The following is a 24864-nucleotide window of genomic DNA, read 5'->3' on the forward strand; positions in this document are numbered from 1 at the left end:
CCGGATCAAGACTGCCCAGCTCGACGAGACCCGGATTCCCTGGCATCTCTGACCTCTACCTGCATCATCAGCCCAGCTGAGATTCGTGGGTGCGACGAGACCTGAGGGACCGGCCATCTTCAAAACTGCACGATGTTTAACCAGCACGACCGCCGAGGGATCCTCGTGTGAGTGCTTTGGGGTTTGAGAAGCCCTAACCCTGAGCAGCTCCAGCACCGAAGTTCAGCCCCCCAGCATCCACGAGATCTGCGTGGGGCCCTTCTGCTCTTTGCTGCTCACCGCGTTGCCCGGTCACTTGCCCGTTGGCTAGTGGCCCTCCTGACGACGTACCACGACAATTATACCGCTGGTCTGGTTGCTCCAGACTGGCCTTTGCTCCCTCCCAAAAGAGGAGCACCCCGGACCTTCCTGGTCCACTTCAGACGCCATCTTGACTCCACCGCGTGGGCTTGCCTTTGCCAAGGCTTGTTGCTTCAATCCTGGTCCCAGCATCGCCGACAGCAGACACCTTTGTGGGACAGCTCGCACCTCCAGCCTGGTCGCCGACAACGCCTCCTGGTCCGAGGGACAGCAGAGTCCAGCGTCGCCCACTCACCTGGTCGAGGTGACTTCATCCGGTGCCATCCTGGTGCCCTCACAATCACTGGCTAGTGATTAAGAACTGAGTCCTCTCTGCTTTCAGGTCATCTCCATCACCGATCCAGGCTTGGATCACTCCGAACATCTTCACTGGTCGCCTGCCAGCAACATCTTCTTTCAGGCTCCATAGACTACAACGAGGATTCCCGACGTCTTTTGAACCCTATGCAGCCGCGGCCCCCGGGCTAGGTAACCTGAGCATTTCGGTGCTCCAACGTAGGTTCACTATCTAAGTTTTCAGATCCTTTTTCGTTTTTAGTCTACCTAGTCGGATTTGTCCGGAAACAGTGACTTTAGAAATACTAGCCTCCATAGACTTTGTCCCGCATCCCGCGTGAGAGTGCACACTCTGCACCCGATCTCCCTAGGCCTCCTGCTCCTAACCTTAGGGTTCAGTAGTGTAGTCCTAGCGATCCTAAAGCCTCTGGATCTTGTTACTTACCTGATAGTATTTCGCATTCCACTTTTAGTGTATATGGTTTTTCGTGCCCCTCGGGCATTTGTGTAAATTGTGCGACTTAAAGTATTTTCTTAAGAGTTTTGTATTGTGCTTAGCTCCCTGACTCATAAAGAGTTCAGGGTAGACTTGTTATAAATAAATATCCTTTATTTTCATAACAACTTGTGTGGTGTCCTTTCACTTGGTGTTCAAGGGGTATATGTGATGGTATAACAGCTGGCTTAACACGCCCTCTAGAGTTTAGCCTAAAGACTGCTCTTGTCCATGCTACTAGGATAGCTGGTCTATAAGGTTGACTTACAACCAATCATCAATAAGGGTCGTTTGGTATGATACACAGTGATCACTTGAATAGTGAGCACTATATATCAGGCCAACTTCTCACAACAAGCCCCAAGTTTTGTCATCAATCCATACCCACATCTTAAAAGAAGTAAGGTCGCAAGCAGCCAGACCTTTAGAACGGCAACGGGTTCTAGAATATGATGCAAAAGAAACAGAAGACACTAGGGTGCAGATTTACAATAACTGGCGCATCCCTGCATATCAGCAGGGATGCGCCAGTTATTGTGCGTCACGGCTCCGCCACCATGGATGCAAAAATGGACAGATGCGTGACGCATCTGTTTCTGTAAAGGCGGCGCATTGCTGGAGTTGTGGCGCAAGCGCGACGCAGCTCCAGCAAAGCTCCGGGGGCCCTATCCTGTTAATGATACGTCAATCCTTCTGCCTGCTTCAAGCAGGCGCAGGGTTTTGACGCAGCATGGACTTAAAAGTGACTGAGTGAAATCTTGTAGATTTCACTCAGCCACATTTAGAAGGCGTTCCTGTGTCGGAACGCCCCCCCCTGCGCAGGAACGCCTACATGTGGCGTTGTAAGTACCCCGCACCATGGCGCAGGATTTGTGCCGCTGCTACGTCACAAAAGTGATGCAACAGCGAGGTAAAAGAGGTGCAAGGGGCTTGTAAATCTACCCCCAAGTGCTTACAAGTAATCGAAGACCTTATAGCATCGGCTCCTCACAGCCCCTCCCAGCAAAAGAGCCAGATGTCGAACAACAGTGAGATAAGCCACTTAAAACAAGCTGCAGTTGTTGCTTGAAGGGAGAACAAAGCAGCCGAAGCAGCAGACACAGTAGAGATGGAGCTTGAAATCACAAAAAAGGGAAAAGAAAAGGCAAAGAACAGCACATAAGAAAGGCAAAGTGGCAGAACAAAATTGTGTATGGCAGTTTTTCTAGAAACGCAGAAATGTGGAGGCTTCTGATACTGAGGGAGCAAAAAAGGTTAAAATTGAAACAATAGTAACATTGCAGGAGATTTCACACGGGGACACAACAGCCGCAAGTTCCCAGAGCAGGCAAACCAGTGCACAGGCAAACAACCCAAGCCAATTACCCAATGGCCATGACTTTGTTTTAAGGTCATCAGAGCGAGCCCGGTGTTCAGCACTTAAAAGCAAGGAGTAAGGAAAGCCCAGTCATGAGAATGCGTAGGAGAAGTATCCAATTACAAAAAGATAAAACATCACTACGGGCCCAGGGGCAGGAGTACGTTCGTCGGCAGATCCAGGGCAAGCAAGTCCGGCAAGTCCTCCACAGTCTCACCACTGCTGGAACAAGTTGGAGGAACATTGAATTACAAGATGAAACATCATTGTGTGTCCAAGGGCAGGTGCAACATCTACACCCGGATAAGGGTCAGAAACTAAAGGTTCTGGATCTCACAAGGATCAAACATTCCGAATCACAGCGAGCAATAGGGGACCCCCAGGCTAACAAATTACTGTTTATTCCCAACTACAATTCAATTTGTGGCGTTCAACATCTTAAACAGAGGATAGAACATAAAACTTCCAATTGAAATACAGGCCTTAGCATACATCAAGTATTCATACTTGACTTCAGTGGAATGTAGACTACATCCCTATAGAAGTGACAGTGAGGCAACTTAAAAACCTGGGCCTGGCCAGATACAGTAGAAAAAATACTAGCAAATCAATTCACCTTTAATTCATTCAATTCAGGACATTTGTAAAGGGCACAGCTACCTCTGTAGAGGTGTCCCGGTGCTAGCGACCAGTCCAAAAGAGAAGAGGAGAAGAAGACAAATGACTTGCTCATCAGATCCGTATCAAGCAAGAAAGTTTTGAGATTGCTTATAAGAACTGAGTCCGGGGGGATGCAGTGGAGACTGAGTGGCAGAGAGTTCCACAATTTAGAAACAAGGGCCATATGTATCAAAGGGTTTTACCCATTCTGTGTCTATAGGAAAATGTGTTCATACATATGGCCCCAAGTAAGTAAAGGAACGACCACCTCATGTAGCTTTACAAATGCAGAGAATATGGAGAAGTTTCAAACTGTTGGGTATCAAGGCTCTGGACTGGAAATAAGGCTTCAGTCTCCTCCTAACATATAGAGGGCACTTGTGATTGATTGCAGACTCTAAAGGTTAAAGTAAGAGCTTTAGATTGGATCCTCTTGATCAAGGGAATCTTCAGACTGAGGCGAGCAGCTGAATTCTGAATGAATTGGAGCTGTTGCAGAAGGAAGGTTGGAAGGCCTAAATACAGCATAGTTCAATTTAGCTGTGAACAAGGCGTACACCAAAATGTTTATGAGTCCATATAAGGGATCTTAGGATGGCAAAACAAGAAGCAGAGAGAGATCTAACTTGGGGTTCAAAAGTTTGAAAGGCGGCATTAGCTAAAAAATAATATAAAGTTTGTGCAAAAACTGAACTACAATTACCAAGACGCTATGGGGTAATGGCGCTGTTACATGCAAGCAGTGCTTTCCTACCCACTGTCACTGATATAAGGCTCTCGTGAGCCCCCCATAGTTGACAAGCTTTGGAATGCCTGCACGCTATGAGTAGGATCATACCTGAGAAAATTGGCAGCTTGTCCAGCAACCTCTAAATATTCTCTATTGATGAGGGAGGAATTCGCAAACACTGGTGTCAGGAAATACGATTTCGAAAAATGGCATTCGCTGAAGAATACAAGAAGAATATGAACTTTGTGTGAAAAATGACCTAGAATTACCAAGACACTATGGGGTAATGGTGCTGTTACTTGCAAGCAGTGCGTTCCTACTTACTTTCACTGATAAAAAGCTCTTGTGAGCCACTCCTTAGCTGATGAGCTTTGGAACGCCTGCACGCTATGAGTGGGATTATACCTGAGACAATTTGCAGCATGTCCAGCAACCCAAAAATATTCTCTACTGATGAGGGAGGAATCTAAAAAAACTGGTGTCTAGAGATACAATTTTGAAAGACGGCATTAGCTGAAGAATAATGTGAACTTTGTGTGAAAACTCAATTACAACTACCCAAGAGGCTATGGGGTAATGGCTCTGTTACATGCAAGCAGTGCTTTCCTACCCACTTTGCTAGGGTTTAGAAAATGCATTCTAACATCATTAACTCTCTTAGTAGAGAAGGTCAAATATAAGAAATCACGGCTATTCGCCTGTTTCATAGACACCAAGTCTGCTTTTGATTGAGTTGTCCAAGGACGATTATGGTTAAAACTGGAAGAATTGGGCCTTTCAAGAGACCTATTGAGGGCAATCATTAAACTACATCCAGAACATGTGTGCAAGTTAACATTTAGACGAGCTACGAACAAAATTGCCACAAAGAATGGTCTTAAACAGGAATGTGTCTTGCCACCAAGCCTGTTTAATCTATACCTTGCAGATCTAGTGGGCGCTCTTCCACTTGATAACTGCCACCACGATATTCTGGCTACTGAAAAATTAGGATGCCTACACTATGCGGACAATATCGCCCTTTTGAGTCAAACACCAATAGGTCTGCAACGCAGCATGGATGCCCCATAAACCTATAAGGAACATGCAAGGGCTACAGTTAAACCTGAACAAAACATATGTGGTTCAGCTGCTTGTCTACAAATTTAAGTCGTACTCCTGGTTTTTAGATGGAAAAAAGGTACAGGTAACCCCCACAAACAAATATCTAGGATTTAACGTGGATCATCAAATGATGTTTAGAAACCATCTTGTCACAATTCAGGCAAAAGCACAGCCACTAACCAACACGCTCAAATGACTGAAGCAGACACCGAGTTGCCCATTGTTTACCCATCTGCTCTGTAGAATGTCAGCACAGTTGATGCCAACAGTGTTCTATGGCACAGAAATCATGCAAGGATGCAAAGCAAGCTCTCTTAATAAAATCCATATGATAGTTTATAAATCTGTGTTTCACATTCCAAATCAGCCTCACGAGCCCAAGTCTGCCTAAAGTTTGTTTTGAAAAATCAAGCATTTGAATGCGAGAGCGCCTACATCGAACTGTGCCGGAGACTGCGTGCTTCTGAAAGGGGCTCCATTAACAACTTATGTTGGCTGGAAATCTATGAGAAACAACTCGGCAGCTTAAAAGACTCCTGGGGCAATCATCTAAACCAGGCCATTAAGGATCTAGGCATGCAAGAAACCTGGGCAGCAAGCATGGGAAAATCTGCATTTAATCATGCAATCAACGCTTCAACTCGGATCTTATCACATATAACAGACAAAAATGCCCTTGTCCAAAGACGACGCACCTGGACAGTGATAACAATTAGAACTGCTTTTAACATCAGGAGTGTCTGTCAGCTCACTTCTCTCATGTTTTAAAGAAACAGTTTATGCAATTTCGTTTGGTACCATGGAGGCTAAAGATCTTATCCCTTCTGCAAATATCAGTCCCAAAATGTAACTCGTCGACTTTGCAGGTATAAGGCAGAGTCACTAGTACATGTTTTCTGTGAGTGTCCGGTGACTTTTGAATAAAGGAGACAACACCTGAAACCAAGTCTTAGAAACCTGAAAATTCGTTCCAGCAGACAAGCGGTAATTACTTGGTTAAGTGGCACTTAAATTCCGCTAGCGTGCGAGGGGGTAAAGTTTTGAAGTCGCTTTTTCAAGAATTGTCCAAAACGTAAGAGCAGGGTTTGTCGTAAGACAGGAGTACTCTCCAACTACAACATTTTAAGGCCAAGCATTGTCAGGCGCCCAGATAACTTTTAAGATGGCGCGACCTTTAAGATCAACGGTCTGGCCAGCAATGCTTTTAGACAACCACCTATCTCAAATATGACTTTTTTGCTGCTGTGGTCCAATCAAAGCAATAAGGACGGTCACAACTGAAAGTGTTGAACTGTACACGGTAATCAATCAATCAATCAGGGTTTGTGAAGTGCAGCTACTCACCCGGAAGGGTCTCAAGGCGCTGGGATCGTACTCTGGCCACGAGCTATGCCGTATTCTTAGCGCACAGATGCTCCAAGTATTCAGGTTGCACAAGGTACGAGCACTTTAACTTGCGAATTCACTTAAGAACCTGTAGGGGCATATCTACAACAAACTGCGATAAACATCGCAGTGCGCGCTTAGCGCATATTTGTTTAACGTCGGCTATGTAATCGCAGAGATGGCGCGTTATTATCAACGCATATCTCAACAGCGATAAAAAAATCCGGCGATAGCGGGCAAATGTGCAATTATCGCTGGAAATCCAGCACTAAAAGCACAGCGCAATGGCAGACCTTGTTAATAGGGCAGGGTGTGCTTATCCAAAGAATCCACCTCCCATAGGACATAATGGCTAGGTAAGATTAAAAGCAGGCATATTGAAACCTGCGATAAGCACGGTTAGCGCTACTTTTATAATCGCTACGCATGTTAGTAAGCAGATTGCTGATTGGAGAAATGTCTGTTAGCGACATTATCAACGTTATTTTGGTGAGGTACACCCACTTTGCATATCAATAGAGATGCAAAGCTGGCCGTTAAGGGAAAGGGTGCAGAGGCATGGAAACACGCGCTAGCGTGTCCTTGCTGATAGTGAGATACAATTATAGCCGCTTTCCCTAAAAACGGACGCTAAATCGGCGATAATTGTATCGCAGCCCCTTGCTGATATGCCCATATGTACCTTTATATGGGGGAAATTGAATCAGCGAGGACTGATGATGACGAGAATAAAAGGGGAAACATCGTTTACAACGCAGGGATTACATCACGGTGCTATTACATTGCAGTTTTCACAACGCAAGTCGTTACAACGACTTGCGCTAGATGGCGCTCAAGGACAAGTAATAGTATAATTTACTATCCAACACCTTCCCTACTGTACGTAGACTGAAGTTGGAATAGTAAATTATACTACTCCTAAGTCTAGTGCCCTCCAACACAAGTCGTTGTAACAATTTGAGTTGTAAAAACCGAGATATAAATTGTACCGTGGTGTAAATGTATGCGTTGTAACGTCATACATTTGAATAAAAGTCTACTCAAGGCACTTGCAGTTTTTCTTTAAACTGAGTTAGCATAGGCACCATAGGGTACTTAACAAATGATTATCACTCTTGCTCACTCATTTAATAGTATTTTTTGTTCATCATAGTATTTTAATTACTCACTCACTCATTTCATTTTTTCATAATAGCATTTCTTAATCGCAGGATATTTTGGACAAATTCCTAATGCACTCTTTAATGTCAAAAAGGTAAAAGGTTTTTGTATGTATTTGAAATTGTTTTATAGGTATACAATGGTTTAAATTAACTATGCAAATAAACTTGAAACTTTCTTTGCATGCCACAAACTCACAAGTAATTGTCATGCCTTAAAACAAATACCCCTTTCGCTCTTTCACTGTGGCCCTGGCCCCACACATCTGCTTCTCCCGGAACCTTTCATTATAGCTCATGTCAAATTAAGGGTTTTTTTTCACAACAAACCAAGATTCTTTTCTGTGTGTCAAAGCATAACAAGGATTTTTGACATGTTAATTCATGTCTAACCATGCTCAAAAGCAGATTAGATGGCGCCACTGGGTGTATTTCAAATGATCCACTTTCAGATGAGTAACATAACAATAATTGAAAACATGAAATATGTAAAGGTTGGGCTTGACCTCTGGTGGTCAAAAGTCGTACAAATCTACATCAACTACCACTAGGTCTCCTAATCTGCTATTCTAACTAGTTAACGGGCTAAACGTACTTTTAACCCATCCGTTTTGCAGTGGCCCTTCCTCTATTGCTAATCTGAGTTTTCTTTATGTACTACTAACTCACACTGTTTTTCATGCCATGGAAACAATGTTAGACTCCCTCCACTTATATTCGAGCTTTTGGACTTTCTGCAACATTTTTGCATCTTATACCAAAGCTGTGGCGTGCAAAGGGCTGCAGAGTTTGTCGTGAAAGAAAAACTGTAATTTTTGAGATGGTTTATTGGAAGAGGCTGGAAGAAGCAGACATGTGTGGGGTCAGTGCCACAGCTGAGCATGTGGCCTGGGAAGGAAATGCATCATTGTGAAAGTAGGACGTATGCGAAATGAATGTTTTAAATGTACTTTTCACCTTCAAACAGGGTCCGTAGATTAGCCACCCTAGTTGTGAGTGATGTAGGATCATGTTATTGTTGACAAGATTTCAAGCACCAATTGCTTTTATTTAATTTTTAATTATTAGCAATTTGGACCCCTGAAAATGGATCTCTTTGAGTAGTGGCGCGTGCCACCCTCGCCCTGTGATCCTAGCGCCTCGCCAGCTGCTCGTGTTACAGGTGCTAAGCCGATCAAAGCATATCTGGTAACAGGAGCCACTAAGTGGAAAGAGAAACCCTTTGGAGAACAATCTGAAGCAGCTGCCAGCACAGGGCATTAAATCAATTCTCGCTTTAGGTCTCTGTGCTGGACATTGTGTCCCACTAATAGGAACAACACTTCTTTGGGACCAACTGCACAACCGGGGGAGGGGGAGGGGGTTCGTGGGGGGAGAGAAGTGGGTGCCAGCACAGTGCATCAAATATGTTTTACTGCTGCCTGCGGCGCTGTGTGTTGTGTCCCATTAAAAAGACCAACATTACTTGGGTCTCAGCGCTGCCAGGTGGTTTCAAACCCCTCTGTTTTGTTACTACATTTCTATTCCACACTCATGCCATGTTAGAGTTATCTTAAAGCAACCTTTGGGCCAGATTTACACAGCGGCAGCTCCTGCGATAAGGCGGAGGAGCCCCACCCCACTGCCTCTGAGCAGTGCAACAGAGGAAAAATAAAATGATCATAGGATGTTATTATCCTTTTAATTTTCTCTATTGAGCCAGGTTGATCGGGGCGGGGCTGGGCTGCCCACAGAGCAGGAGGATGAGTGGTATATGCACCTTAAGTGCGCATGACAGTTTGGCGGCCAAACCGTCATGCGCACTTATTATGTTTTCCACTGGGATGTAAAGCACAGCCTGGGTGGAGATCATGCACCGGCTCGCAGTTCCTGTGGTGGCGGAGTAACCTGCCCGCCAAGATCCAAATCAAGGCCATCATTTTTAATACAGCTCCCGTTTCAAGTGCATTGATAGCATTGATAGCAACATCCCTCTCCCTTTTAGACAACGCTCCTAATTAACGAATGCTTCAACCAGCCACACAACACTCCCCAGAGCTCACATCTCTGCCTACAGGTACCTCAGTTGAGTTCCACGCTCCACCCTCCAGTGCAAGTTCAGCTCCTGTCTTCTCTTCATTTATTGACTAGGTACTCTCTTTCATTCAACAGTCTCCCTCCCACAACCTTCCAGACCTCAATCCTCTACGTAATGAACAACCTGTAGGTTTCACCACAAGACGTGCAGGGGCGTTTTCATGGATAAATCCTGTCTTCTGGGAAGAATCATTTCTGTGGCAACACTCATCTGTGCAAGGGTTGTGCAACAAACTGGAGGTGTTTGGACAAAATATCAAGTTGTAAATATTGAGAGGAAGAAATATCAGAAATACAATTTCTTGATACATACAAATTGTGAGGCAGGAATATTGTTGACAAGAATACCATTTTTTGAGGTAAGTGATATTATTTTAAATAAAATTGATGTTTGAAATATTGTTTTCAGTAATATAGTGTATATATATATATTTTAAATGTGTTTTAGGTACTATATTAATTTTATGTGTTACTAATGTTTATATGAATGTTATTCATTTTTTTAAATATAGGATGTTATTTAAAGTGATTTAGAATTTTTTGTTTAAGTTTTTAATAGTAATTTATAGTGTTGTAGCAGCTTGTTGGGTTTGTATGGGGATAGGGTAGGAACTTTATTACGTAATAATTAATTATGAATTATTTTATAAATTGTATTGAATTAAATGATTGATATTTATTAAGTAAATTATGTTTTGCGGATTTATTTTGTGATATGTTATTATCAAGCTGTAGGGTTTGTAGGGGTATAGGGTGGATAGTTCATTGGTGTGGTGGTGTGGTGTGGCTCACTGGTTAGAGGCGGCAGACCCAGGAGCAGAAGTTGGCCCGGGACCAGGGTTCAATTCCCGACGCGGCAGGATAGTGGACCTGGGTCAGTGGACTCGATAATTCTCGCTTCGGTGCCTACTCTAATCAGGGATTCCACTCGGCAACTCAGGGCATTAGCTTGCCTAATCTCCACAATGGCCCCATCAACGCCGGGCATGCCTGGCTCCACCTTGGGGACTCCCAGCAGGGACCATCCCACAGGGAAAGCCAGGACGGGTTCCCCAGCGGTATATAGAGACAGGAAATATACGGGTAGCAGTGCGCTTCACAAGCTCAAATACATTTACAATAACTAATAATTAACAAATAATTATTAATTGTTCATGAATTATTTAATTTATTTTTATTTTTGTAATTGTTGGGATATTTATTTTACTTATTATTTAGTTGAGGGCTGCTCGGTTTATAGGGGGTCTATGGTGGAAAGTTAATTAAGTAATAATGAATTAACAATTTATTATTAATTGTTAAATAATTTTTTTATTGGTTTTTAATTATGTAATATATAGAATAGTGATTTATTGTACTTCTATTTTCATTGCGGGATGCTAGGTTTTTAGGGGTATAAGGCAAGAAGTTAATTTAGTTATAAATAATTGTTAATTAATTGATTTAAAAAAATGTAAATTTTGGAAAAGTTTAATTTTGTTTCTACTTTTATTGGGTTACTCTTATATGTAGTCTGTTTGAAGAGAAGTACTTTCCTTACTCTTGCTTAGACTGCATTAAGAATAGTAAAATAAACACCTCCAAAGTCCAACACTTCCCCTACTGTTTTGCTGTTTGGAGTGGGAATAGTAAATGTCACTCCTTCAAATTCTAACACTTTCCCTACCTATTATTGCACTGTTTGGAGTGGGGATAGTAAATTTAACCCATCCAAAGTGCAACATTTCCCTACTGTTGCACAAACTGGAGTGAGAACAGTAAATTTACTCCTGCTAAGTCCAACATTTTCCCTACTGTTGTGCAGTTTGGAGTGGGAATAGTACATTTAACAACTCCGAAGTCCAACACTTTCCCTACCTATTTGTCATTTGTAATTTGTAATTTGCATTTATATAGCGCATTATCACCAACAGTCTCTAAGCGCTAAGAGAGAAGAACCTGCTCTGGATTACTGGTAGGGAGACAGTACTTTACTGTGTGACCCAGGCTTCCTTGAAGAGAATGGTTTTGAGTGATTTCCTAAAGGGAGGTTGTCAGGGAGTTTGTCCCAGATCTGTGGGATGATGGTAGAGAAAGCTCTGCCTCCAAGGGATACCAGACGAGAGCGGGTGCAGACTAACATCCTAGCTTCCGAAGAGCGAAGTGCTCTCGTGGGGGCATAGTTGGTTAAGCCCCTTTTGATGTATTCCGGAGCCTTGCCATACACAGCTTTATGAGCAATGCAGAGGCCCTTGAATTTGATCCTTTGCCTGATGGGAAGCCAGTGAAGTTGGCGCAGGAGGGGGAGGCATGAGTACGGCGCGGAACCTTAAACACTAGGCGGACCGCGTCGTTCATGATGATCTGGAGTCTAGACAATTGGTAGTCTGGGAGTCTGAGGTAGAGCGAGTTTCCGTAATCCAATCTGGATAAGATCAGTGGAACTACCACTCGTTTAAGGGTCTCGAAAGAGAGGAGAGGGGCCAGTTTCCGCAACTGCCTTAGAATGCTTGAGCAGACCCCTACTGTTGTAGAACCTGTAGGGCCATAGTTAGTTTGTTATCGATCTTGATGCCCAGGCTTTTAACTGGCGGGGCAGGCTTGGGGTATTTGCCCAACTCTGGTGGCCAAAAAAGGCTATTCCAAGGGCTGGTAACAGTGGTAATGGCCAGTATCTCAGTCTTGTCTGGATTGATTTTGAGGCTGTTGGCCGACATCCAGTTAATTATGAGTTTAAAGATATTCTGCGCTCTATAGTGGGCGGATGTGGAGTTGTCGGTTTGTATGATGATCTGGGTGTCATCTGTATAGTTGTATATTTGGCACTCTAGCTGGTTGAGTGCGGCTATCAGGGGTTGAAGGTAAGCATTGGCCATGAGGGGGGACAATGCCGATCCCTGTGGGACTCCACATGGAAGAGTGCCCGGCCTAGACACTGCATCACCCAGCTGCACTCTATGAGAGTGATCTTTCAGAAATGATGTAAGCCATGTCAAGGCTGTGCCCTGCACCCCAAAATTAGACAGCCGCGACAGGAGCAGTTTATGGTTTACGGTGTCAAACGCCGTGGGCAAGTCTAAAAGGATCAGGGCGCAGGGATCCTTAGCATCGGCCCGCAATCTCAGTCCATCTAGTACTGCCAGCATCACTAGTTCTGTACTGTGGTGCGTCCGGAAACCTGCCTGATTGAATTGTAGGAGGTGTTTGGCCTCTAGATGGTGTGCAAGTGAGGCTAGTACGTGCTGTTCAAGTACCTTGGAAAGGAAGGGGAGCTGGGATATTGGCCTAAAGTTCTTCAGGTTTTTAATATTGGCCCCGGGTTTTTTCAAGAGGGGGATCTCACGCGACTCCTTGAAGTCTCTCAGGACCACTCCCGCTTTGAGGGAAGAATTCAAGAGTGATAAAATCTCGTCTTCAATCCCAGGGAGGGCCATCCTATAGGTCCCAGGTGGACAGAGGTCTGCTGGAGAGCCAGACTTCACGCGCCCTAGAAGTGGGGTCAGGGCTTCGTGCGAGAGCGGGGGGAATGAGGTTAGGGCTTGCTCTACAGAAGGATAGATTGGTAGTGGATTTAATGGACATGGAAGCCTAGGGGTGTTCTCAATTGTGGACAGGAGGTCCTCCACTTTAGTGGTGAAGAAAGTTTGGAACTTGTCGCAGTCATTTATGCCAAAAGAAGGCTTCTGCTCTTTGACCTGTCTGAGTTCTTTCAGGACTTTGAATGTCTCTTTTTGCGTATGATGAGCGGATGAGATTTTATTTTCGTAGAAAACTGCTTTCTCAGTTTGAATGGCGTTTTTATAAATGGCAAAGACTTCCAGGTAATTTGAGAGGGCAATTGGATCATAAGTTTTTCGCCAGGCTCTTTCACCTTGGCGAAGCTGTTGTTTTCAGTAAACCAAGGGGCCCCCTTCCCCTTGTCTTTGATCTTTTCCCTGCGAGCGGGTGCAAGCGTGTCAATAGCACTGTTTAATCTATTTGTTAGGGCGCTATATTGTGCATCAGTGTCCCCAGGTGGGTGGTCAGGGGGACAGGATTTTCTGAGGATAGACACGAGGTCGTCCGCCCTAATTTTGTTCCAGCTTCTGATTGTTCTCCAGCTGGGGGGTAGTGGGGGTCCCGGCTTGGGGGGGTTGGATGGTGCCATAAATGATTAGGTGATCGGACCAGGAGCATGGTCTGATAGCTGGGGGGCCGGTGAGAGGCAGTGAGGACCACACTAGGTCCAGTGTATGACCTTTGGCATGAGTAGGGCCAGTGACGTGTTGACACAGTCCCAAGGCGGACAAAGCCTCCTCTAACTGGTTGGCTTAGCTCTCCTTGGGGGATTCTTCCCAATGGAAGTTAAAGTCTCCCAGTATAAGGAGGCATTGATAACATGTGCAAAGATTGTGTGCCAGTTCTGTCAACCACTTGATGAATTTGGGTGGAGTTTTTGGGGGACGGTACACGACCAAGACGATGACACACGCTGAGGAAGAGTGGAGTTTAGCACCTAGTACATCCGCCCCTTCAATGCTTTTGGTATATAAGGTCTCAACCTTCACGGAGTTTTTGTGCAGGATAGCCACCCCATTTCCTCGTGTGCTGCCTGGCCTATTATGATAGAGGACCGCGTAATTAGGGGGAATAGATGCTACAAGGTCGGGGGTAGATGAGTCCGCAAGCCAGGTCTCAGTGATGCCTATCATATCGATTATATCGTCTTGCAATAATGTAAATACCTATATTATTGCACTGTTTGGAGTGGCAATAGTACATTTAACCCATCCAAAATTCAACATTTCCCTGCTGTTGCACAGACTGGAGTGAGAACAGTAAATTTACTCCTGCTAAGTCCAACATTTTCCCTACTATTGTGCAGTTTGGAGTGGGAATAGTACATTTAACAACTCCGAAGTCCAACACTTTCCCGACCTATTATTGCACAGTTGGAGTGGTAATAGTAAATTTAACCCATCCAAAGTCCAACATTTCTGTGCTGTTGCACAGACTGGAGTGAGAACAGTAAGTTTTACTCAAGCTAAGTCCATCACTTTCCTTATTGTTCTGCTGTGTGGAGTGTAAATAGTACATTTAACCCCTCCGAAGTTCAACACTTTCCCTACTGTTGTTTGGACTGGAATGGAATTGTAAATGTTCCCCCTCCGAAGTCCAACGCTTTCCCTACTTTTGCTTAGACTGGAGTGGGAACAGGGCAGACTAAACTACCAAGCCAATTCTTCACCAGAAAGGAGATGGATCAAACCCTGATCTTTGGACTGGGTAAGAGTGGTCTGCTTAATTCAGACACTCTGTTTATCACCACCCCCTTTTCTGAATCATTGTTTCCAGCTCCTGCGGGGTAGGGGGTCTGTGCGCATGCCTGTGTACGGTGGGTTTTCTGAAGAAGAAATGGATGTAGTGGTGGTCCATCCAAAAAAGTTCCGTAGTGTGGCTATAGGATGCACTGTTTCCTCCTGCGAAGACGGGGTCCAATGTGTGTCCCGCTGTGTGCGTGGGGTCGGTGACAAGGTGCTTCAGTCCTATGTTGGCGAGGTTCTCTAGGAGGATAGTGGTGTTGGGGTAGTTGTGGTTGTCCAGGTGAATGTTTAGATCTCCAAGTATGTAGTCTGCGGAGGCGAAGGCATGGGATGCAATAATGTCGGCGATTGTGTCGGTGAAGGGAGCGCCGGGACCAGGTGGCCCTGTAGATGAGGGTTCCGCAGAGAGTTGTTTTGGGGTTGGTCTGGATCTGGAAGTGGAGATGTTCCATGGTGGTCGTAGCGTCATCCAGGTCGGTGGTTGTCATGCGGATGGTGCTTTTGTGGATGATGGCGATCCCTCCTCCTGGGCGGGTGGGGCGGTCTTTTCTAAGGATCTTATATCCATCGGGAATGGTGATTGCGATGTAGGGCACAGAGTTAGCATTGGTCCAAGTTTCGGTGAGGAAGGTGACATCAGGTGCGTGGGTGTTGAGGAGGTCTCAGACTTCTATGGCATGCCTGTGTAGGGAGAGCACTTTGAGGAGGGTGCTGTTTAATGGTTTGTGTGCAATGACGTCCAGCAGGCTGGGGGCTGCTGCTGGGGTCTGGAGGTGGGTGAAGGTGCAGCGGCAGTGTCGGCAGGAGATCGGGCCTTGGGTGTCGCCAGACATTGAAAGCTGGCAGATGTTGCTGTGTCCGAGGTTGAGAGCACGGAGGGTGCTGGAGTCGTAATGGAGGGGGGTCGGGGACCAGGGTCCCTGGAGCTGATCGCGGACAGGCACAGATGGGTTTCCCTTTGGCGCGCCTTTGGCGCACCAGCAGCATGTCTCATGCATGCGTAAGCTGTGCAGCAGCCATTAAGTAGGGGTCGGGGAGGGCGGGACCAGGAAGGACACACTGGAGGGGGGGGGACCCCGGGGGCAGCAGCAGTGTGGAGCAAGAAAAATTAAGTAAAGAGAAAGAGAGAGCAAGTAAAGAAAAAGAGAGCCAAAAGAGCAAAAAAGAGAGCAAGCAAAGAAAAAAAGAGCAAGTAGAGAGAAAAGAGGTTAGAGAAAAGCCAAGAGAAGCAGAACAGAGGAAGAGCAGAGTGCTCTCCCCAGGGCACAAGTCCTAAAAAAAGAAGTGGGGGGACTCTCCAAGTTAGGCGTGGTCACAGGAAGTGACATCACGACAGGAAGTGACATCACGGCAGGAAGTGACATCACGACAGGAAGTGACATCACAACAGGAAGTGACATCATGACAGGTGTGAGCAGGACAAATGCAAGGCAGGGAGATCTGTTGAATAGGATGGCTCCCATCTCTCCCTCTGTCCGCACCATCTCTCCCTCCGCCTGCACCATCTCTCCCTCCGCCTGCACCATCTCTCCCTCTGCCTGCACCATCTCTCCCTCTGCCTGCACCATCTCTCCATCTGCCTGCACCATCTCCCCCTCCCACTCCGCCTGCACCAGCTCTCCCTCTGCCTGCACCAGCTCTCCCTCTGCCTGCACCATCTCTCCCTCTGCCTGCACCATCTCTCCCTCTGCCTGCACCATTTCCACTCTACCTGCACCATTTCCACTCTGCCTGCACCATCTCTCCCTCTGTCTGCACCATCTCTCCCTCTGTCCACACCATCTTCCCTCTGCCTGCACCATCTCCCCTCTGTCTGCACCATCTCCCCTCTGCCTGCACCATCTCTCCCTCTGCCTGCACCATCTCTCCCTCTGCCTGCACCATCTCCCCCTCCCACTCCGCCTGCACCAGCTCTCCCTCTGCCTGCACCAGCTCTCCCTCTGCCTGCACCAGCTCTCCCTCTGCCTGCACCAGCTCTTCCTCTGCCTGCACCATCTCTCCCTCTGCCTGCACCATTTCCACTCTGCCTGCACCATCTCTCCCTCTGTCTGCACCATCTCTCCCTCTGTCCACACCATCTCCCCTCTGCCTGCACCATCTCCCCTCTGCCTGCACCATCTCCCCTCTGCCTGCAACATCTGCCCTCTGCCTGTTCCGTCTCCCCTCCGCCTGCACCGTCTCACCCCCTGCCTGCACCATCTCATCCCATGCCTGCACCATCTCATCCCATGCCTGCACCATCTCTCCCTCTGCCTGCACCATCTCTCCCTCTGCCTGCACCATTTCCACTCTGCCTGCACCATCTCTCCCTCTGTCTGCACCATCTCTCCCTCTGTCCGCACCATCTCCCCTATGCCTGCACCATCTCCCCTCTGCCTGCAACATCTGCCCTCTGCCTGCTCCGTCTCCCCTCTGCCTGCACCGTCTCACCCCCTGCCTGCACCATCTCATCCCATGCCTGCACCATCTCATCCCCTGCCTGCACCATCTCTCCCTCTGGCTGCACCGTCTCCCTCTCAGCCTGCATCATCTCCTTCTCTGCTTGCACCATCCACCCCCTCCGCCTGCACCTCCCTCCCCTGCCTGCTGCTCTTTTAACCCTTTCTTCGTCACCTTCTCCCCCCCCATGGTTTCTCCCAGTTTTTGGCTCTTCTCAAAGTGACTGAAATAAACTCATGAAATGCGCTTTGAATTTGTGCACGCAAATTTGCGCCTACCCCGCTTCGATGTGCTGAGTATCGGAGCCTTTTTTTAATACTTTTGTATGATTCAACTGAACCTCCATTGTCTAGGGCAGGCGTGGCAAACAGGGTGAGGCCTTTTTTCGTTCCTCCTGCCATCCTGCACACTCTGTGACCTACCTGCGTTTGGCCCATCATAGCTCTGTCCAAAGAAATCAAATGGTCTTTTCAGTGCTTCTCATATTAACATCTGCAATAATGCAGGACAAGCCTCGCAACATATATACACGGATGATTCAAAAGGTTCCAAAAATTAACTGCAAAAGTGACTTTTTACGAAACTCTGAAAGTTCTTACCATTAGAGATTGGGCCAATCTTGACTTTGTGTTCACTGAATGTGGTGTTCCCCAAACGCCCACATGCACTCGGAACATGAACACGACCAAGATTGCATCTCCGAGCAAAAAGAATAGCGAGCAGAAGGCCAAGGGCGGAGCTCATTTTATACTCAAGCCCCTCCCGACAAAGCCGCTGCGCTCGCAGAACTGGGAAAAGGAAGATTCTGGCATCCGTCCATTTCCCTGCACTATAAACAGCATGGGACAATACGGACGGTGTTACATGAACAGTAAATAAATAGCGAGGAGTTCATTTTGGTGTCAGCCCTCTGCTGGTGACACCCGGTGCGGCCCGCACCTCCCGCATCCCCCTTGTGACGCCACTGATCACAACCATCCCCAGAAGAGCTCTCTTGTCCAATGATCTAACCATTCATCCTTCCATCAAACCCCTGATATCCACCATTCCAAATGTACATTGTCATCTATTAATTCTTTTATCCATCATGCAGTCTTTCAACATTCATTCTGTCCTTCCATCTGTGTGCCCATCCATATCCAAACCTTTTCAACTATTTGAAAACCTATCCATCGTCTATCTTTCCATCCATCCTTTCAGTCATCCATCCCTTCATCCATACATTCACTCACTCATCCATCCAACCGTGTATCATTTCACCCAAGCATCTTTTCACTCATCCATCCACTCTTCCACCCACCCATCCATTCACTCATCCATCCAACCATTTACCCTTTCACCCATCCAGCCTGTAAGACAATAAGAAATGTACATTTGTCAGGTGTCATACCTGATATGTATTGTTAGACAAATTAATTATCATAATGTTATCGATCTAGTGAAGATGGAAGGCTAATACAGCAGCATGAGATTAGGGTACCCAACACTTTTACACTCGTTCACTGAAAAACGATTGCATCATATTATGGTGAATATTGTGTTGAATATACCGAAGTGCACAAACATGTTTAAAAAAGAAGTCACAAAAGAAACATTTCCGGGGTGTCTGTGGATTCTTGTGCAAGGGCTATGAATCCCAAAAGTTACAGTGGAGTGGTGCATGCTTCCTCACCTTTCCAGTAATTAAGCGGGTGGTTCTTGCCTTTTATGCACAGCCAGTTGCGGGGAGTTCGCCTCTGATTTGAGCAAGCAGGCTGGAGAGAAGGGACTAACATACCTCTTGGGAACTCGACTCACCGATTAACAGCCCTGCAAGAGCGTTCGCTGCTCAGATTTTTTTTATTTTAGACAATACTGTGTGAAAAAACAGTCTTAAAATAATCGAACTTTTATTTGAAACACATTACACCCTCCGTTCATTTTCAAATGTTGCACATCGTGTTAGCTTTCAACATATGCCAAAAGAAGAGAGAGAGACACTCCTGACCCTGTGGCAAGCAGCATACTTCTGGTGAGATTTTTGGGAATGCCCTTGACCAGCTGTGAATGTTGCCGGCGGCGATACCCGCAGGAAGCGGCTCACCACATGCTGTAACACCCCAAACTGGCCCATTGACATTCTGTATGTGGCAATCAGCCCCATACAAAGTGACAATGGGCGGGGTGGGGCTGCTCTTGCGCTTCTAGCAGCATGTGATTGCAGGAAGGCAGGAGGCGGGCAGGCAGCAGGCGAGGCCGGGGACGAAGGAAAGTCTGGAGCGGGACGGCGTTTTGATTAAGCAGGGTGGACGGCGTCCACCCTGGAAAACCCTGGAAAATAAGTGGGGGGATGCCGTCCACCCGCGTGGTACCCCGACTCGTGCCCTGGCTCTCCCAATGGATCGCCAGGGATGAGGCGTAGGCAGGAGCCTGCAGGTGGAGGAGGGCCTCGAACCTACGGTCAGACGGAGAGCCCAGGGCTCATAAGGCAGCACTTACTGGTGGAGCTGCACAGGTGAGAGCTGACCAGGTGAGTGGTGTAGATCGCTTTGCTGTGCAGGGGCTACCATTAAGTAGGCGTCGGAGGAGGGCTGGAACGGGAAGGACACGCTTGAGGGGGGAGGAGCTGAGGGGGCAGCAGAGGCAGGGAGCGTGAAAATGAAGTTAAGAGAAAGAGAGAGCAAGTAAAGAAAAAGAGAGCCAAAAGAGGAAAAAGAACAAAAAAGAGATCAAGCAAAGAAAAAAAGAGCAAGAAGAGAGAAAAGACAAGAGAGGAAGAACAGCAGAAGAGGAAAGTGCCCTCCCACTGGACCACCAGGGATGACGAGGCCCAGGCAGGAGCCTGTGGGTGGAGGAGGGTCTCGAACCTACGGTCAGACGGAGAGCCCAGGGCTCACAAGGCAGCACTTACTGGTGGAGCTGCACAGGGGAAGAGCTGACCACACAGTACAGTAAAAAGTGCCAGGTCCCAGACAAGATTAGTGCACTGTGTCATAGTTCAGGTATTTTTCAACCAAAACCAGCCCATTATAAAAACAAGCAACATCTGATTACAAGGAGTGAACCAACACTAACCTGTATTTGCCGCCACCGCCACGAGAGTCATTTGGGCAGACAGCAGCAGCCAGCAGGCGCGAAGGAACGCCGACATCTCCGCCGCCACCGCCAAGAGTCCCTGGACACCGGACTCCGCGCCGCCGCTCCGGGAGACCACAAATCCCGGCAGGCCTCGCGGCGGCGCGTTTGCAGTGACGCGGGACGTCGCGCTGCTGAGGGCGCCAGAGCCCTTGAAAGGGAGGAGAGCCCCGGCAGAGCGGGGGGAACCAACACTAACCTGTATTTGCCGCCACCGCCACGAGAGTCATTTGGGCAGACAGCAGCAGCCAGCAGGCGCGATGGAACGCCGACATCTCCGCCGCCACCGCCAAGAGTCCCTGGACACCGGACTCCGCGCCGCCGCTCCGGGAGACCACAAATCCCGGCAGGCCTCGCGGCGGCGCGTTTGCAGTGACACGGGACGTCGCGCTGCTGAGGGCGCCAGAGCCCTTGAAAGGGAGGAGAGCCCCCGCGTCGCGGGACGCGAGCGGGACGCCCGGGGCTAAGCCCGGGCAAAGGGCGGGCCCTCTTAGGCCCTCAGAGGCCCGAGGAGCCTGGCCTGTGCCAGACACCCTGCCCGGTTGCAAGTAGCCAAAGGACATCGAGACTGCATAACTGTAAGTTGGCTAAATCTTGCTGTAAGATACCATTGTGAGCCTCTGAGTTCCTGTTGTACTGAGATTGGTACTGGTTATTGGCCATAAGCATTTTCTGCCGCATAGTGGGTTATTTATTGGGCTTGCCATGAACCACCCAGAGACCAGAAGCATGGCAGCTGCTGGGGCAAAGAAACTAACTGGTACCTTAGATGATTTTATAGTACGTACACATGCCCTCATTGATGAAGGGATCATACTGATGGATAGAAGGGTGTCCCAAGACTTAGCCATGGCAAAGCGTTCCTCTCTGGGCCATATTGCACAAGCTTGCACACCTAACAGTGTATCCGCTCCAAAAACACTCGTAATGGTACACAAGGACCGGGGTTGTGACTTACCAGCCTCGCAGGAAGGCCTGGAGGCAACCCCAAATCTCTCCTTGTTGCTGGAAAATGGCCCGGCTGCAACCGAGAATGAAACTACAGCTAGTACCCTAATTGAAAGGGGGAGGAAGGAGGGGGCAATCCCTAAACAAAAGAGTATTAAACAAAAGCCCATTAAAACGACCACTCGAAAAGGGAAAAAAACCCAGACTGGTAAAATCCATGACCCAACTCAGATGGATCCGATTCCGTTGAATGTGAGCACCAACCTAGATGCTCACTCCAATATTAATGATACCGCGGGCGGGCCCCGGGTAAGTGTGGGCATAACACTAAGTCTGCCAGATGAAACCATCTTGGATAGTAGCTTGGAGGGGATCTTGGAACTAAGTGGGGTAGTTGACAATCAAGCTGGAGGGGGTGAGGACAGTAGCAGCCTAAGTATGGTTAATAATAACATCTTTGCAATGCTAAAAATTCTCTTAGAACCTATTGAGGTTAGGCTACGATGTCTGGAAACAATACTGACCAACATCCATAAAGATATTAGTGCCCCTAGCTTCAATTCGAACAATAAAGTTCCACAAAAAAAAACCAACTATGAACAGACCACCCACAGCTGCTAAAAGCGATGTTACCACTAATCCACCTCCAAAACCTACCACTAATCCACCTCCAAAACCCACCACTAATCCACCTCCAAAACCTACACCAACTCCTAAAAACCCAACCACAACTGATAAAATAGCGCCACCCACACAAACTCCCAAGGATAAAGTTAATGTAGAAAAAAGGGAGACACGTAGAAACATACATCTACCGCCAGAAGCCTCACCATACGTTGTGGTCCTTACTGGAGTCCCCCAACCTGATAATAAATCAAATGAAAATAATGGGGGACTTGTAAATAAAACAATACATTGGTTAAATGATAATTACCCTCTGCCACCAGCCTTTAAAAGCAACATCCTTATGGTCGAAAGGGCTCCTTGGGTGGGGTATAATAATAAAAAAAGGACACACGGTGACTGCGTGGTGATAACATTTGAGAATCCCCGCACCGCAGAATTTATTACATCGAGGCCCCCAAGAAATTATGGTTTGTCTATTGTCGCTAGGTCATTATCCTACTTTTACCCTGAGGGTGAACAACCGGATAATAGGTGGAGCTGGACCAGGGACAAACGACACCATGGTGGTAATACTGGTCAGGTTTTTGATAATATTTACCACAACACACAGTGGAATGGGAGGCATGAAGATGGTTGGAACACTGTGAAACACAAAGGAAGGCCTCCTTACTTTTATCCACAAGGTTATGACCCAGGATGGACAGGCAATCAGCAATTTCCTCCGTTTTTCCCGTGTTACAACCGGTTTGATTGCTTGGAAGCAGTGGACTGACTCCCCAAGAGCAAGGAAGATGACCGGCTGTTTAACAATCCTGTGGGCTTGGGTTCTATAAGTTGCCTAGGGTCTGAGGAAACCCCAGAAATACAGGTGGGGGATGAGTCTATACAAGGGAGCCTGGTCAGAAGACTAGGGGATACTGTAGATATTTCACCTGTAGAAAAAGATTACTGTAAGGTGCTCTTTTGGAACGTGGCTGGGTTAAAACAAAAGATTACCAATCCAACTTGGGATGAGGCCATTACCGACGTGGGAATATTAGCCCTTCAAGAAACCTGGGCCACCACGCCGATACATCTTAATGGCTACAAAACTTACTTTACCCCTGCGGTGGGTGGAGCACACGGGAGACCCAAGGGGGGGTTGATTGTATACATATCTAATCTCCTAGTATACGATAAAATTTATTTTTCCCCTGGATCCAGTTACTATCAAAAAATAGTGATATACACAAGGAAGGGTCCAAAGATGGTTCTTTTTAATTTTTACAATAACTGTCCAGATAGCATGATTAAGGACGTACTTGACACACTAACCTCAGAAATGCAAGACGAACTTGATAAGAGCAAGAGGGCTGAAGTTATGTTATTATGGGGGGGTGATTTTAATTGTACTCTCTGCAAAAAGGGCCAAAAGGGTATCTGTGGTTTAATGCTGGAACAAGATGTCAACTTGACGCATTTTGAACATACCCTACTAGGCGACTCATTAAATGAGATGATTTTTAATTTCAACTTTGGGTTTTCAAATGAGTTAGCACATCATACAACGACATTTGCCCCAACTTTTGTTGGGCGGGGTGCCTCATCTATTATTGATTTTAGTTTATGTACACTTAGCTCTGCGAGCAGATTGATTAGAGCAAACATCATGGACTTACCACTGAGTGATCATCTGCCACAGGTATTAAAAATGGAGAACCTATTTGCTGTAGTCGACACTAGAGAATGTCCGAACCAAATGGTCCAGGACGTGAGGTTGGGTGCCCAAAATGGTTACAACCTTAAATGGAGCAGACTGGTTCCGGATGATTTCCTGTATAAAATAGTGAGTAAATGCATGAGTAGTTTTTCGATCTGTTTAGATGAATACGCAGAGAACTGTGAAATAATAACCCATTTTAATATCATCTCTAGTACAATTAAGGAAGCTTTGTGGGTTGAAAGGAAAAATTCCCTAAAGTCCAATAGGAAATGGTTTGATAGGAACTGCACTAGAGCCTTAACAAAGCTTAGACATGCAATTCATAAAAGACCACGGGACGTAAGCCTAATTAGAATTGCAAGGAAGGACTATAATTTAGCATTGAAGGACAGGAAGGCCTCGATAAAAAGGGAGGCTTGGGACAACCTATGCGCTGCCTCAAAATCAAAGGATCCGGCTGCTTTTTGGAGGGTTATTAACACCCCCCTTTTACATGAACAAAAAGCACGCATGGAAATTGCCATCTCAGAAGATGAGTGGGTGGCTCATTTTTCCTCCCTTTATAAGGCTGTGGAACTAACCCCTGAAACAGGCCAGGATGTGGGGTCGCTAAATTTAGACACATCCAGAACTTTGATTGTAACCCTTCCTGAAGTTATAGTAAGCTTGAAGGCAACTAAGGGGGGCAAGGCAGCAGGACCAGACGGTATACCAGCCGACCTCTATAAGGCTAACATCGAATTATGGGGGCCACTGTTAGTTCAGCTCTTCAATGCCGCTCTGGCAAATAGCCCAATTCCTACCTGGTTTACATCGGTAATAGTCCCAATCTTCAAGAAAGGGGACAGGCTAAGTTGTACTTGCTATAGGCCAATTTCCTTATTGGACTCTTCTATAAAAATGTTGGGGAGAGTGATTTTAGCTAAATTACAAAGCTGGGCCGAGGATAATGGGGTGTTAAGTGATTTCCAATTTGGGTTCCAAAAGGGTTTAGGGACCATAGAGCAAGGTTTGAATCTTTTCACCTTGCAACAGAAGTATATAAAGGTTAAAAAACAACGTCTATACCTCACTTTTGTTGATTTATCATCAGCTTTTGACTGTGTGTCACACACTAAATTATGGTCAATTATGGCCGAATTGGGGG

Source organism: Lissotriton vulgaris, chromosome 8 (genome assembly GCF_964263255.1).
Source record: "Lissotriton vulgaris chromosome 8, aLisVul1.2, whole genome shotgun sequence".
NCBI lineage: Eukaryota > Metazoa > Chordata > Amphibia > Caudata > Salamandridae > Lissotriton > Lissotriton vulgaris.